General features: G+C 49.8%; 1 protein-coding gene across 1 annotated transcript in view; it reads left to right on the top strand.

The window, feature by feature from the left end:
* Window positions 1–12,094, top strand: part of adamts17 (ADAM metallopeptidase with thrombospondin type 1 motif, 17) — a 270,965-nt gene that overhangs the window by 105,495 nt on the left and 153,376 nt on the right. The gene's annotated exons all lie outside the window — the stretch shown is intronic.

Raw genomic sequence — 12,094 nt, 5'->3', positions numbered from 1 at the left:
GTGAGCCACCATGTTCATAGTAATTCCGGAGTTTTTTACTTTCATACGGCACTCTGTGCAAATCACATGTGTCACATTCATGTCTTTCTTGCCTTCCTTGTTAAAAAATCTAAAATAAGTTTGATTTAAACGCAGTTGCCGCATTTCTGATTACTTTGAGATGACATCATTTTTGTTTTGACCAACGTCACTGACTTTAAGCATGGCAGTCCAAGAAAAAACTGTTTGTCTTGTGGACTGAAGAAGCAACTGGAACGAAAAAGTTTACTTTATACAGTTGCGGGCCATGTATTTTATACCTTGGCCTTCAATGCTGTCCTACTACAGTTGAACCACCTCCTAATAACCTCATTATGACACCACAGCTACGGGTTAATTTGTTCGTGTAAAAACCTCATATTCACATAACAATGCAACATTTGACAAGTGAAATAAAATGTTGCATGAAGCTCAACACATACGAGGGCTACAAATACACCAACTGCAGAGTGCAGATAAATGAATACGCTCAAAACTATAAAGGACGCAGGGCTGTCAACTATGACGCAGCATGGCGGGATGCTGCGTCATATTCAATAGATATAGTCAAAATCAATGTAATTAACACAATGACAAAAACAAACTCACAAGAACCAGTCCCAGTTGTATTTCTTGAATACGTTTTAATGTGTTTGAGGGCTGAAAATGTCCGCTTGACAGAGGCAGCAGATATTGGGATTGTCACCGCCAAACATGCCAAAACGCTAAACATGTAATGTCACGTAAAAACTTCTTACATATCTTTAAACTTTAACTGCTACAAAGTTCTGATAGCTAGTTTCACAACAGTCACGCTAGCCCACTGACCAATCAAGCCGCACGTTAATGCTGACGTCCTTGTAGCAGGCTCTGGCATGTCAAAGAATACGCCCACCATGTCAAACTAAAAATGTGATTGGTTAAAGAATATGACAAACAACAATGTTGTCCCCATTTACTTAAACTGCAAAGGGATTCACTTGTAATTCTGAAGGCATTAGGGCAGATTTTTTTACTTAGAGATAGTATAGGAGCGAAATCTGATTGGACAACAGCTCTACTTAAAACGAAAGTTATGAATGTAACTACGGTTCTATGAATCCTGGATGACCGCCAGAGGCAGTGCTTCACACTGGATATCTTCCGTCTCGCGCATGCGCAGGTCGAATATTTATATCAACAAAGTCACGTGTGACCTCGGATGACCCCCGTCGTCTATAAGTTCCGGTGTCATCCTGAGCTCAGTCCTATGGAATCTTCTCGCGAGTTCACGGGATTCCGAGTGACCAAGAACTCTGGCGGTCATCCAGGATTCATAGAACCATAGTTACATTCGTAACTTTCGTTCTATTTCATCCTTACTGACCGCCAGAGGCAGTGCTTCACACTGGATGACTTATACCAAAAGAGTCACGAGGAAGCACAGTAACCACCTCTTATAGCTCCGGCAGAGAAAATTGGCAAAAGAACCCTCCCCAGTGGGTGAGGGTTGGCAACGTTAACTCTGTAGTGTCTGGTGAATGTGCTCGGTGATGCCCATGAGGCCGCCGCACATATATCCCCCACAGGCACACCACTCAGGCTTGGCCTCGGTGTGGAGACACTCTTGGTAGTGACCCTTCACCCCGGATGGCCGAGCGCAGCCGCTCGCCTTGTATGTATAGGCAATGGCCTCCACTATCCAGTGGGACAGGTGCTGTTTTTTTTAAAAGTAGCACAGCCCTTCTTAGACTCACCATAACTGACTATGCAGGCGGTGGCTTCCACATAAGCTCTGAGGGCCCACACTGGGCACATCAGCCTTGACCTCTCCTCTCCCAATGGGGAGGGGGGGGGGTCAACTTTGCCAGCTGGATAGGCCGGTTTATATGTAAACGTATCCACACCCTTGGGAGAAACACTGCATTAGGCCAGAAAGTGACACCCAAGCCATCTGAGTTCCACCTCAGACATGATTCTTCCACTGATAGGGCATGCAGCTCGCCCCCACATTGAGCTGAATTGACGGCAAGGAGAAAACTGTCTTGCCGATAGCCATCTCGGCTCCGCCTGTGCCAGGGGTTCAAAAGGAGACAAGCATAAGGTGTCCAGTACCAAGGGTAGGTCCCATGCCGGGGAGACCGGCCCTTATCCAGGAGGGACTGTAGAAACTCAGTACAGCAGGCACGGGGCGCTGTACTGGGACCTTGTTCTGAGCCGCACACCAGTCGGAGAACAGCTTCCACCTGTTTCTTGTACTGCAGGCAGGTAGACCGCGCACTGGCATTCAGAATAGTCAGTCAGACTGGTTCTATGCAGCCACTCAGCATCCGGTCGGGCCGTCCCGTGACCCATAGTTGAAGGCGGCAGGGATTGGAATGCCAAATCCGACCCTCTAGTTGCGACAGGCGATCCCTCCTGTCGGGGAAGAACTCTGACAAGCTTATAGCAAAATCAGAGGGAATGGTGGAAAGGCATAAAGAAGATCCTCTGGCCACGTGTGAGCCAGGGCATCTTGACCCAGAGGGCTGGTCCTCTCCGTCAGGGAGACCCAGTGGGGCAGTGGGTCGACACGTCTGGATGCAGCCGCCACTCTCACAGTGGAGGCTTGTGACGGAAAACCACAACCTGGTTCTGTTCTCCTGGTGGGTACATTGCCCACAGGCTGGTCAGGCAAGGGCCGCCCAAGTCAGAAGGGCACGGTGATCCCCGTAGCAACTTCTGCAGATCTGGTGCCCCATTGATAGTTCATGGGAAATCACACCGGACAAGCACATGCTTTCCCTTCAAACATGGAAGGAAGTGCTCAAGCGCTAGCTCTAGAACCTGGACCTGCGGCCTTTCAGCAGACAACTGCCCCCAGGCTGTCCTGTTCTGTCACACTGCACCCCGCCTTGAGAGGCAGGTATCTGTTGTGACAATCTCCTGGTGGAATGGGACACTGTTCGCCAGATATGCACTCCCTCCATGGGGATAGTGAATAGGCACTGTTTCGATAATATTATCGCCCCGTATCTGTGCCACTTGGCATCCAAGTGAAGGCTGTTCAGCCATCCGCAAACCCAAGGGAACGACAGTTGAGGCAGCTGTCAGTTTACCCAATAGTCGTAGAAAAGGATGTAGGGCAACCGTCTGCCCCCTCGGAAGAGGGAGAGGTTGTGGGGGTTGTTGGCCACATGCTGGGGCGACAGACAGGCCCTCTTAGGGCCACACTAATGAAGGTTATGCTCTGAGAAGGGCTCAGGTAGCTCCTCTCCATGTTCACCTTGAGGCCCACCGGGCCCCGTGAGAGAAGGCGAGCAGTGTCCTGTGGCGCCTGAAGCCGGGATGGCGCCTAGGTCAGCCAGTCGTCTAAGTATGGCAGTATGTTCACGCCCTGCGATTGCAGGGGGAAAGGACAGCAGTAACACATTGTGAACACTCATGGGGAGATGGGAGAGTCCGAATGGAAGCACCCAGGACTGAAAGTTGTGGTGATGCACCATGGGAACATGGGAATAGGCGTCGATAGACGTGAACCACTCTCCCTTGGAAATCCGCTGCTGGGAGAAAGAACCCCGACAGCTGGCTTGGAGACATCTCCTGGCACCCCTGCCGGGGGTACGGGGACGTAAGTAGGGTTGTATAGGTAGCGGTCCGGCCTCTCAGCAGGACGCTGAGGCCTGTTGCAGCTACTAGGGTAAGCTGGAGGCTGAGAAAACGGCCTTGTGGGGCCAAAGTGGGACCCCTAGGTCTGGGGGTGCAGGCATGTCCCTGCAAAGACCAGAGAACTGCTGCCTGGTCTGGCAAGCTCTAACAGTCCGCTGAAGCGCCTGTATAGCAGCTGACTTGAACAGCTCACCAGGTTCCACTGGGACAGTACGGAGGGTCCTCCTACATGTCTCAGATAGGGGTGACTGCGCCAGCCAAACCTGGCGGCGAGTCTGAACCAGGGTGGACATCATACATCCACGTTCCCTCGATATGAGCGCAAACGCCTGCAATGAAGCATCACTGAGCAGAAGCGTCGAAGTAGCCCGCTGCAGATAATCTGCAAGGGAAAGCATGAGGTGGGAGAGGGAGTTGTCGATACGGTGCACAGCGCTGCTGTGTCATAAGCCCTGGATAGCAGGTCATCTTTGACCCGACATTGGGTCGAGGGCACCTGGCATCGGGCCTCAGAGTCTCCTCAGGGGAAACTGATGGACGCAATAGTCGTCTAACTGGCTGGCATACGTGCAAGGCCAGATTTGCCACCTCCTGCATGGTCTGATGTAAGGCGGGAGAGAGCCATGGTGTCTCCACCATGCACGCAACTCCCTCAGATCTTCCTCGGAGGGAGGAACAGAAAAGGTGGTGAGGGGGGGAAGGCGCCTGAAGAAGGCACTCACAGGTGGATGTTCCAGCTGCTGTGTATGCGAGGCGTGCAAGCGCCATACAAATGACCAGGGTAGGTTGGGCTGGATTCAGCTGCCCTGACAGGGGGAGGTAGACCTCACGCATCAGGTGCTCCACTTCGGCCAGCCTAGCAGACCTTACTGCTCAAGGCGTGATGCCGCAGGTCCTGCCTGGGTTCTCCGAGAGGCCCTGCCTCAGAAGCTCGAGGCTAGGGCAAGAGGTCAGGGCCGTCCTCAGGCTGAAGAGGAGCTATACAGGTCCTACAGCCGGGAGAGTTTAACATGGTCGCGATTCTGGTGGAACCCTTGTCCCACTAGTTGATGCGGCATTCCAAATCAGTCTGAGCGAGAGCGCTCCGCTGAATGTTGAGAGAACAGGCAGGGGGCAGTCAGTGGCGAGTGATCCTTCAGACACTCTTCACTTGGCCAGCCGCTGCGGATATTGGTGACCCACCAGTTAGCCTGAGCGAGAGCACTCTGCCACTGTGGAAACAGGTCAGGCAAAGTCCCTATAGTTAGAGGGGAGCGAGGACACTCTTCACTAAGATGGTTGCTGCGGATATTGGTGTCCCACCAGTTAGCTTGAGCGAGAGCACTCTGCCACTGTGGAAACAGGTCAGGCAAAGTCCTTATAGTGAGAGGGGCGAGGACACTCTTCACTAAACTTGTTGCTGCAGATATTGGTGTCCCCCCAGTTAGCTTGAGCGAGAGCACTCTGCTACCGTAAAAACGGACAAAAAAGAACAGTCCGTACAGTGAGAGGGGAGCGAGGACACTCGTCACTAAGATAGTTGCTGCCGATATTGGTGTCCCACCAGTTAGCTTGAGCGAGAGCACTCTGCCACTGTGGAAACAGGTCAGGCAAAGTCCTTATAGTGAGAGGGGCGAGGACACTCTTCACTAAACTAGTTGCTGCAGATATTGGTGTCCCACCAGTTAGCCTGAGCGAGAGCACTCTGCTACTGTAAAAAACGGACAAAAAGAACACAGTCCTTACAGTGAGAGGGGAGCGAGGACACTCTCTTCACTAAGATAGCTGCTGCAGATATTGGTGTCCCACCAGTTAGCTTGAGCGAGAGCACTCTGCTACTGTGAAAATGGACAAAAAAGAACACAGTCCTTACAGTGAGAGGGAAGCGAGGACACTCTCTTCACTTGGACAGTTGCTGTAACTCTTGGTGTGCTACCAGTTAGCCTGAGCGAGGGCACTCTGCTAACTGATATCCGCTACTGATATGGCCATAATGTTTACAACAATCAACGGACACAATCAGAGTATTAGCTTAGTCTAGTTAGCCGGAGCGAAACACTCTGCTAACTGATATGGCGCAATGTTTACAGCAATCAATGGACACAATCCAGCATTAACTTAGTCTCGACAGCCGTAATGCGTAAAACCATCAATGGGCACAACCTCAATGTTGATTTAGTATAACTAGCATTCACCGAGTTAGCCTGAGCGAGCACACTCTGCTAACTGTGATAGTTGTAATGCTACAAAGTTGATGGCCACAGCCCCAGTACCAGCTTTGTTTAGCTAGTTTCCCACTGAGTTAACCTGAGCGGGGACGCTCTGTTAACTGTGACAGCCATAAGGCTACAAAGTTGATGGCTACAGCCCCAGTATCAGCTTTGTTTAGCTAGTTTCCCACTGAGTTAACCTGAGCGGGGACACTCTGTTAACTGTGACAGCCGTAAGGATACAAAGTTGATGGACACCAAAGTTGATGGACGCAGTCCCAGCTAGCATCTCACCAAGTTAGCCTGAGTGAAGACACTGCTAACTGCGAATTACGTCAGATGTAAAGATTAAATCTCAATGCACAACGGCAATGCCGATCTAGTGTCTCACCAAGTTTGCCTGAGCAGGAACACTCTGCTAACTGTGATAGCCGTAACACTGTGAAGGGCGGGCCGACAGCGTAATTCTACGCTCTCGTTAGCGCGCCACTCGATTAACTAGAGCGGAAGCGCTCTGCCAACCGTGGAACAAACAACTGTTATAGAAAACAATGTTAATCGATCTTACCGATTTCTGTCATCACGACTTAGCTGGCCCTTATCAGACTGGTGACGACCGATGATAGGGGCGTCCACCAGTCCGGGGCTCGCCGAACGGCGAACACATCGTTCCCTCCGAAGAGGGACAGCTCGTCGCAGCCTTTGGAGGGCGAGAGAACCGCAACTCCGACCGGTGGTCACAAGGCTACAGCGACGAGCTCTAATATGTCTTGATCGTAGACACATCCTTGTTTATGCTACCATGGTAGCTAACCTGCGTCGCGAGAAGATGAAAAAGGACTGAGCTCAGGATGACACCGGAACTTATAGACGACGGGGGTCATCCGAGGTCACACGTGACTTTGTTGATATAAATATTCGACCTGCGCATGCGCGAGACGGAAGATATCCAGTGTGAAGCACTGCCTCTGGCGGTCAGTAAGGATGAAATAGAACAAGCTGCGCTGGAAGCACCGCAACTGAGGAATACAGTAGCTTTGCAATGAGAATAATAAGATAATGGGTAAAATTTGCAAAGAATTAGAATACATGTAGTGTATTTACGAAAAATTAAAAAATAGCTACAACTTTGAGATTCTGTCATTATCTAGGCCAGTAGAGAAGGCCTTGCTGGCCCACCACTGAGTTTATATAACAAAGATAAAAGGTACTTGGTGTCGTGTATTAATACAATTTTGCCACACAAAGTATTGAAATACTATGCTGTATCGATTATTTCCCCAACCACCATATATTATTATAAAATAGCTTAATTTTACTCGCTTGTCATGACATCTTGGATCTGGGGATTATAAAATCACATATTACCTGAAACATCGGGCGTCAACTTTAAATATATCGGATTTCAAAAATATTGTGGTCTATTCTATTGTATGGGAACTTCACCGGTCCCTCTACGTCAAAATGATGAGGATAACATTGTAAAGTAAAGCAATAGAGGCTTCTTAGTTTGCTCAACTCCATTTGATGGATCACCGTGTGTCTGCTATACATGCATCTGGAACTCCCGTATAACCCCCAGTATATACGCAAGCGCATTAGACTACCGTATATGACATCTCCCCCTCTTTTGAGTGTTATGTCAATAACATCAAAGGAACACAAACTGAGAATGGCTATTCAGACAGCACATAACATAAACTAAGATTAACTCAAATTAACTCAAATGGAGACATTTCAACATACACTGGTCTCTTTCCAATTAACCAACAAATAAACATTATCAACATCAATGGCTGTATAACTTTCTTTTTTTCCCACATATCAACATTACCACATCAGTACAACTTTTCTTTTCTCTTCTCCCCCCCCCCCCCCAAAAGGCCATATAATCTGCACTTCTACAGGTCAAGCCTGTCGACTTGCTTGCACACCGTCCAGATCTGGTCACAGTCTGACCGGGTAGAGGGGTTGTGGGTGTAGCCACACTCTGACTGACAGGAACAGTCTCTAACATGTTAGCTCCGTCAGAGTGTGTGTCTGTCCCTGTGATCTCCTCGTGCTCTGCTGGGATGGGCTGGGGAACCGGCACTGGTTGGAGGTGACGGCGGTTCCTATAGCATGGACCTATAGCTCATCAGAGCCATCACAGGATCCTCTTGCTTGAGAATTTTCTTTGCCGTCTGTACGGCTCTCTCTGCGTGCCCATTGCCCTGTGGGTGATGAGGGCTGGATGTGCAGTGCTTGAAGTCGAGCTGCCTCGCAAACTCCTTGAACTCCGCACTTGAAAATTGGGGTCCATTATCGCTCACCACCTCATCTGGAATGCCAAACCTGGCGAAGACTATTTTCAGTCTTTGGATAATTTGTGCACTCGTTGTCGAGGGCAGCTGCAATATCTCTAGAAACCTGGAGTAATAATCTGAGATTACCAGGTAGTCGTGGTGGTTGTGCTCACAAAGGTCCATTGCAATTCTCTTCCAGGGTCGCTCCGGAAGCGGTGTGGAGATGAGAGGTTCCTTTTGTTGTGTTCTTTTCAGTTCATAGCACACCTGACATGACGTCATGAGCTTGTTTATCTCCGTAGAGAGTCCGGGCCACCACACAGATGAGCACGCTCTCTCCCTTCATTTGACTAGGCCCTGGTGCCCTCTGTGAATTTTCTGAAGGATCTCAGCTCTCATTGATCTTGGCACGACAATCCTGCTTCCTCTGAGGACAAGGCCATTGTGTTCTGATAACTCTGATTTCACTTGGACGTACTCTCTCGCATCCATGGGCACATTGCTTAAGTGTTCAGGCCATCCTTTCTTTATGAGCTTCACAACTGACAGCAGTTGGGCGTCGGCTGTTGTCGCCATTCTGATTTCATCCATCTTGCTTGTAGACGCAGGGATCCCCTCTTCTACACTAGCCACGTAGCATGCCACCTCACTGTGTGTGTCTGTCTGCGCACGTGCTGGCCAGTGGACTGCGTGACAGGGTGTCCGCGACGACCAGAGTTTTCGCTGGAGCATACTCTGCCACTGGATTGAATCTCATGAGCCTCATGAGGAGACGCTGACATCGTATAGGTACATTGTCCAGGCTGCGGCTGTTAATGAGAGGCACTAGCAGCTTGTGGTCAGTGATTAGCTTGAACTGCTCCAGTCCACTGAGGTATCTGTCGAACTTCTCGCATGCCCACACACCAGCCAGACCTTCCTTTTCTATTTGGGCATAGCGTGTTTCTGCTTCAGTGAGGCGTCTGGAGCAATATGCCACAGGCTTCCACTGCTCCCCGTGGAGCTGAAGGAGTACACCCCCCAACCCATAACTACTTGCGTCCGCTGACACAGCCGTGGGCTTGCTTAAGTCATAGAAAGCGAGTACTGGTGCAGTTGTCAACAGCTCCTTGATGTGTTCAAAAGCTGTTTGTTGTGCGTGGCTCCATGTCCACGTATTCTTGTCCTTCAGGAGCTCGTATAGCGGCTGTCCTACCGTTGAGAGTTCGGGGATGTATCTTCCGAGATAATTCACCATTCCCAGTATCCTTCTCAACTCTTGCACGTCTGCTGGTGGTGACAGCTGCCGAATAGCTTCCACTTTGTCGGGGTCAGGCCGGATCCCGGACCGGTCAATGAGATGCCCGAAGAACCGCAGCTGACTCTGCCTGATGGAGCACTTCTGACGATTGAGCTTCAGACCAACTGTCTCTATGCGCTGCATTACCTTCTCCAGGCGACCGTCACGCTCCTCTGTGGCCCCATAGACCAGAATGTCATCCATGAAGACCTCGACACCCTCCAGCCCCTGCAGGGTCTCCATCATCTTCCTCTGGAAGATTTCCGGTGCGCTCGTTATTCCGAACGGTAGCCGCTTGAAGTTGAATCTGCCAAATGGCGTAATGAAGGTAGTGAGCTTACAGCTGTCTGGGTGCAACGTATCTGGAAGAACCCACTGGCAGCATCGAGCGAAGAGAAGACAGTGGCCCCACTCAGCTTTGCTGTAATCTCATCAGTAGTAGGCAGGATATACTGTTCTCTTTTCACAGCCTCGTTCAGCCTCTTGAGATCAACACATATGCGGGCTTTACCTGTGCTCTTCTTCAAGACTGGCACCATGGGTGCACACCAGTCGATGATACCATTTCCCTCCATCCTCTGGGCTCCTCCTTTACCTTTTGCAGCATAGGGAGAGGTACGCGTCATGCTGTGTATACAGCATATGGCTGAGCGTTGTCTTTCAGCAGAATTCTTACCGGTTCAGTCTTTAATGTCCCATGCTCGCCATATGCCTGTGGATGTTCTCTGTCACACACAGTTTCATCCACTCTACTCACCAGATTCATTTTCACAGACAACGGCCTGCTGAGTAGGTTGTTTACAGTACGTCCGCGGATGACATATGCTGTGAATGGGTAAGTCTTTCCTTTGTAGGTCACAGTGCTCTGGATCTGTCCTATGCACTGCAGCTCGCCGCCTGGGCTGTCCAGCGGTATATCTGCAGGCTCCAGCGGTCTTTTGGGGATGAGTAAGTGGTAGGTCTCCTCGCGGATGATGTTAACATCGGCCCCTGTGTCGATTTTGAAGTCAACTGGTGTAGAGCCCACCAGCAAATTGGCCGCCCATTGCTCTGGTGACCCGCCTGCTTTATTCACAGCCCCAAGGAAGTATGACTGCTGTTGCGCCGTTTGCTCTGTAACCTCACTCACTGACTTCCTGCTCTTACACACTCTACTCCAATGTCCAACTTTGTTGCATGTATTGCATGTTGATTTTCTGGCCGGGCAATTTTCATCTTTACTGTGCCACGCTTTCCCACACTGTCGACATTGCCCTTTATTTCCCCCTTTTGGCTTACCGTAGTGGCTGGGGTATTTGCTGCGCTCGTGAGTGACTTCTTGTATCACCCCCGTTGCCTCTCCTTGCATGCTGACTTACGAAGCAACCTCTTCCGACTGCCTGACTGTCTCTATAGTCAGCGCTAGCGTCAGGTCCTTCGTCAGCTGCAACCTCCGTGAGACGTCTTTGTCGAGTATTTCAACTACGATTCGGTCGCGGATATTCTCATCTCTGCTCGCGCCGAATTCGCAATGCTCCGCTAGTTCGTACAAAGCCCTGATAAAAGTCTCAGCATTCTCTCCCGGTCTTTGCATGCGCAGATGGAAACAAGCACGTTCGTGTATTACATTCATTCTCGGAACAAAGTACTCATCGAACTTTCCAAGCACCCGAACAAAATTATCTCTCTGTCCATCTTCGGTAAATGCAAACGAACGGAAGATGTTCTCCGACTCGCTTCCCATAGCGTATATCAGGCTGCTAACCTGCACGGCGCCATCTTCCTTGTCCAGCTTGGTGGCGGTTCTGATTCTCAGAAAACACTGCTTCCACTCCGGCCATTCTCCTGGCTTATCAAAGGAAAAGTTCATCGGGGGATTGAACTTTGCCATAACTCCGTTTTCACTTCTGACACCATGTAAAGTAAAGCAATAGAGGCTTCTTAGTTTGTTGAACTCCATTTAATGGATCACCGTGTGTCTCCTATACATGCATCTGGAACTCCCGTATAACCCCCAGTATATGCGCAAGCGCATTAGACTACCATATATGACAAACGTCATAAAAATGAGCCACCCAGTACAACAAATAAATGTTGTTTACAACAAGATGACAACCCAGAACAGCTGATCAAGGAATTCATGACCACTCACTGCAAAATCTCCCCAGACACAGTTAAGGACATTACATTCCACCAAGTACACCGTATTGAAACCAAAACCCCTGCTAACAAATGCTCACGTTCCATCGTTGCACAATTCGAACACTTCAAACAAAAACAGGTACAACGTCACAGCAGACAACTGAAAGGCACGGACTGTCACGAGGCATGATGGTGGACTCAAACGCAGACCAGAAGTTGAGTGAAATGGAATTTAATAAACACTTAACTCAGAACGTGAACACTACAAGAACACACAGGGAATCCAGGGACAAGAGACGAGGGGGAAAATCCAGCAGGACGAGGCAGGGCAGGCAGATGTGGGAAACCGGGAGCAGGACGAGGCAGGGCAAGCAGACGTGGGGAAACCGGGAGCAGGACAAGACAAACAGGCGGGTACAACACAAACAATGTCCTGGCAGTGAGTGACTGAGAGACAGGGGTTTATAATTCCTCTGTTTAATTCTGCTCAATTTGTATGTAAGAAAATGCACAATGGTTTTACCAGCACCTTAGCATTAAGAGTTTCTGCCTTTTGTAGTTACGTGTTTTTTGTT

The sequence above is a fragment of the Melanostigma gelatinosum genome (assembly GCF_949748355.1).
Source record: "Melanostigma gelatinosum genome assembly, chromosome: 2".
NCBI lineage: Eukaryota > Metazoa > Chordata > Actinopteri > Perciformes > Zoarcidae > Melanostigma > Melanostigma gelatinosum.
The sequence above is the reverse complement of the archived record's forward strand: the minus strand, read 5'-3'. Positions and strand labels throughout refer to the sequence as shown.